The 4,872-nt window shown below is 36.3% G+C and overlaps 1 pseudogene; it reads left to right on the forward strand.

Annotated features, from left to right (window-relative positions):
* Positions 1–1,650: 1,650 nt before the first annotated feature.
* Positions 1,651–2,919, forward strand: LOC128246326 (uncharacterized; annotated as a pseudogene).
* Positions 2,920–4,872: the final 1,953 nt, after the last annotated feature.

The following is a 4,872-nucleotide window of genomic DNA, read 5'->3' on the forward strand; positions in this document are numbered from 1 at the left end:
ATGCAGGCTGAAATCGAAGTGCTCAACGTTTATTGGCTAATGTATGTAAGTTGGACGGACAAATTCACTTCAGCATTTAAAGTGAAACGTGACTTCACTATCTTTGAAAGGGCTATAATATGGCTATGGATCTGTACCAAACTAATGACCCAAAGAAGCCTACACAACTTGTACAAGAAGTGAAGGCGCTTAAGGATGACATTGCACAACAATGTAAATTGGTTAAATTTTTAGGGCTTTTTCCATCAGCAAAGTCGTAATACGGACATAATGAGCAAAGAGTCAGTTATATCCATTGATCAATTTAGAGCGACAATTGATCATGTAACATCTACAAAAAGTGATTTTTATGAGCTTTCCCGGGAAAGAGCATCCGAGGCTGTTGTTTTCTTATGCACAGAATAAAACAGGATTTGGAAAAAGGAACAGTTAAAATGTAGACCGGTAGCCTGGTTTCCAAAAGGTGAAACATAGCAGAGCAGGTGCATAACATGTGTCACGAGGCAAGCATTCACGTAACATGCGAATCATTTGACGGTCAGTAGCATGACTTGTTATCAGGTCATTGAAAAACGAACCACTGACTATACTCCAACTCCAAAAAGATGTATGGGCTGAGGTACAAAAGATGAAGAAAACGGATATTGTCACAGGCTTGAAGCAATTCAACCACAACCCAATAATCATAAACGAGACTACACGAGATCAAAACCTTCACTCGAACACTATCTGTGTGGTTGCAAACGGTTTAGAGAAAGTCCCATTGTCGTGACTGCAAAGCTGTAAACAACAATGCGGAAACAACGTCTGGTGCAGTAGACAGATCTGCAAATGTTGAATATGACAACTTCGAAGTAGAAGGTAATGATGTTCCTAAACATGTAGATGGTTTAGAATGTTCTGAAGATTTAGAAACAGAAGTTGACGATGACAAAGAAGTACATGAAGAGAGAAACAGTAATGATACTAACTGTGATACCGAGCGACAAGGTGATATTGAAGAAGTATCATTAGATGAAGCAGATATACAGCAAGTATTACTGATGCTGCGAGTCGATGAAGTGTGTAATTCGAAGAAGAAATGGGACTCTGTGTCAGTTAGAACGGTAATGGACTACTTTCAAAGTACGAACTCTTTAAACAAACTTCTCAATTCTGAATTAACTGTGGTTCTTCGTTACTTAAAACAGGTAAAGCGAATATCAAATATACATCCGCAAAGAGAGACAAAATTTTGTTCCTGGCGAAATATTTAAAACCTTAGATCCAAAAATAAAACAAAAGAAACCTATGAAAACTGTTATGAAACCATTGTATGAATTAGCAGCCAAAGTGGTTACATCTAACGCAACAAAACATGCATTGAACAGAACTTATGCTGAGTTAATATGGCCAAAGAGATACAAGCAATAGAAAGAACATGGGTCATCACAAGCACAGCTTACTTCAAATGCAGAATGTCTTATTCATAATTGGTTTTATCATCCTTAATACAGCGATAGAAGGGAACAGTTGAACGTACACTGTATTGACGCAACCCATTTACTGACGAGAACTCGAAGAAAGTGCTGCCGAGGGGGGCTTGACAATTCAAGCAAGATCAGTTGGTTAAATGTTGCTAAGACAGGAAAAACCATGCTGACACCTATAATGGTCGAGGAAATAACTGATCCGATGTCTTCCTCAATGGCTGCGTCACATTTTTCAAAAGAAGTGGAACGTGAAATGAGACTGTTAGAGGACGAAAAAAACTGCTGATCTTTGCCATGACATCCGACTAATGTGGGAGTCTAAGGACAAAGTTGGAATTCCCGCCATGAAACGAGTCCGGAACAGAAACCGCTCAGAAACCGTCTTTTCAAAGAATTCGATTTTTGCAAATTTAACCAGTAACAATGCATGTGAATGACTGGCCACTTCAGCTTTGGGAGGCTCTAATAGCTCATATTGACGCCAAGGCGCTTCTGTATTCGGTTTGTCATGGAGGCACCTATAATGTGAGAGCATTCAGTAGCTTAGCCGGTGAAACATTTTTCTCCGAGTTGACTTTAAACGATAAACGAGGCCAGGGAACAATGACCACAGAGGAATTTGGACAGTTTGTTGGCAATTCCATCGAACAAATGCAGGCGCGGCTTGATCCTGATAGGTAATACTATCTAGTAATACGGCGTCTAGTACGACTACTAGTTATTACTTTCTATATTGTCAATATAGATAAACATTTGTTTGATAACCACATGGATTTAAATGTTAACATATTCATTTTGAAATCTTCAAAAATAATATCAATATGTTGAAGACTACTTGGACGGATTATGTTAATTACTCTTTTACTTTTATAAACAATACTTCATTTTTTTAACTTTAGTCGCAGGACATTTGGATACCGCACAGGACGCACACACGTGTATAATCTTCTCGACAAATCCGACATGTCAACACCAGAATGTGTCCGAGATTGTGTGGCATGCGTTCCGAGGCATTCGACCATTGTAAAGGAGATTATTGTCAAGTACGATACTGATAGAAGTCAGTTAAGGATGTGTGTCTAGAATGAAATGAAGTACTAGGGCAGTTTTCGGATGCCAAGATCTAACGTACACTTGATAGGGCTAGACCCCACCCCATTCCTATGACGACTATATATCTTAGTCTGTGTCAATCGTTCATTTTGTTAAAACACCAATGTTTGTATTATTAGATAAAAAACATACATTCAATTTATCTCATCCACACAATTTCAGGGACCATATGTTCGATAGGCGTTCGACGAAAAAGAAGAAGAGTGGTACAGTATGTTTGGATCGAAATTCATTACAAAAAGGAGCACTGGGTGTCAGATGGGAAAAGGCGAGGAGAAATGATTCGAAATCGTTAGTTACATCCAAAATGGGACTCCTAAACATACAATGTTGACTGATCGATATGATCATATGGAACTTCTAATGCTACTGGGTAGTTCATTTATAGCCGGTGAATGACATGGATAGTCATTACTCAACTACAAAGTTGTTTCTGATTAAATATGTGTTGTGTCATTATTCTCTATTGACATGTCACTTTTATGGCAATTATTGTTATTATATGGCAATAATTGTTATTATATGGGAATAATTGTTAAGATAAATCAAATAAAACTGAGATTTGAAAACGTGTATTGTGCATATTTTAAAAATACAAAAGGAATCACAGTAAAGAATCACAGAGTATAAATCACATCAATATAAGATTGATATAGCATGTTATACTGATCAGGCTGTTTACATGCAAAACTTAAACATAGAAATGTAATCACATAGCAAATTACAAGAAGTGAAATGAATCACAATACAATAATCATTTATGCAAAGCCATCGACTCAAACTAAAACAAAAATTTACTAATAAAGTTCTAAAAGAAAAAAAAAATGAAATTAATCACAGTACAATGATCTTTTATAACAAGAGCTGTCACAGAGACTGTACGCTCAACTATTCCATCGCTTTTAAGTTTTGATTAACCAGAATCTTTTAGTCGAATAATAGAGGACCATAATTTACATTATGTGCAAAATATAGTTATCTTACTTGATTTATCTAGTCGGTTTGATAGTTGGAATCACCAACTAAGGTTCCAATGCAATACATGGAGTATTTGCTGACATATTGACTTAAATGTGGTTACATGCAAAACCTAACCAGCATTTCTTAATCAAATTATAAAGGACCATAATTTGCATAATATACAAAATACAGTTATCTTACTTAAATATTTTAGCACGCTTGATCGTTGAGTACCGTTGAATAAATTATCAATACAATACATCAAGTAGTTGCAGAGATCGTAACCTATCTTTGCTTCTATCTAAAACCGTAACCAGAATTTATATGTCGAATAATAAAGGGCAATGATTTGCATTATATGCAAGATAGAGTTATCTCGCTTGATTAATAATTTAGGATGTATAGTTGAGAACACATATCTAAAGTTTCAATGCAATACATGTATTTGCTAAGATAATGACTTAAAGGTGCTTACATGCAAAACTTTTTACAAGGTTTGACACGACGCTAGGGTGAGTAGGAAAGCTCTCCTTAGTCTTCGAATAGTCGAGATAAAAACTCATCGGCTAAAACAAAAGTAAGAATTTACTAAAACAGCTCTGAAAATGCCTTCCTGGTTATGTACTTACGGCGATTACTTTAAAAAAGATATTGTTAAAAAATACAATATGTTATTCTAATAACCATGTTACTACAGGAAAAGTAGTATTTAGATTAATCAAACCAAAATCAAACGTAAAATAGAGCAATATTATAATTAATCCATGTTGCTTTTGTGAATCTTCTTATGCCTGGAAAGGCTGCTCCGGTGCCGAAAGACTTTTTCACACTCTGGATTTTTAAAGCTTGAATTCCCCTGTGCATATCCAAATGTGCCTTCAGGTTTGACGTTTCTGAGAAAGACTTCCCACATTCGTGACAGTTACACCCCTGCTTTTTTCACGTCGAATATGCTTTTGGAGATCAGCATTGGTTGGAAACGACTTGTCGCAATTTATGCAAACAAAGGGCTTCGCCTCGCCATGCACATGATATCTGAGAAGTAAATGCATATCATTTTTAAAAAAATATTCTATCATATAATGTACTAAATCTAGTCTTTGTCTGGAACATGTCAACACGAATGGAACATTTAAAGTAGTCGACCTTTTAACGTTAAACGAAGCAACGTTGACCCAATATTCCTTATTAAAGGGACTATACACCAGATTGGCACCAAAAGTTTTATTCTCTAACGAAAAACATGGAGTCGGAGCCCGGGTCGACCGGTGTCGTCAAAATTGCAGTCCGGTGTTGTTTCCACTGTGCTACGAAGGCTTAACCTATA

This window comes from Mya arenaria, chromosome 9 (genome assembly GCF_026914265.1).
Source record: "Mya arenaria isolate MELC-2E11 chromosome 9, ASM2691426v1".
Classification (NCBI taxonomy): domain Eukaryota; kingdom Metazoa; phylum Mollusca; class Bivalvia; order Myida; family Myidae; genus Mya; species Mya arenaria.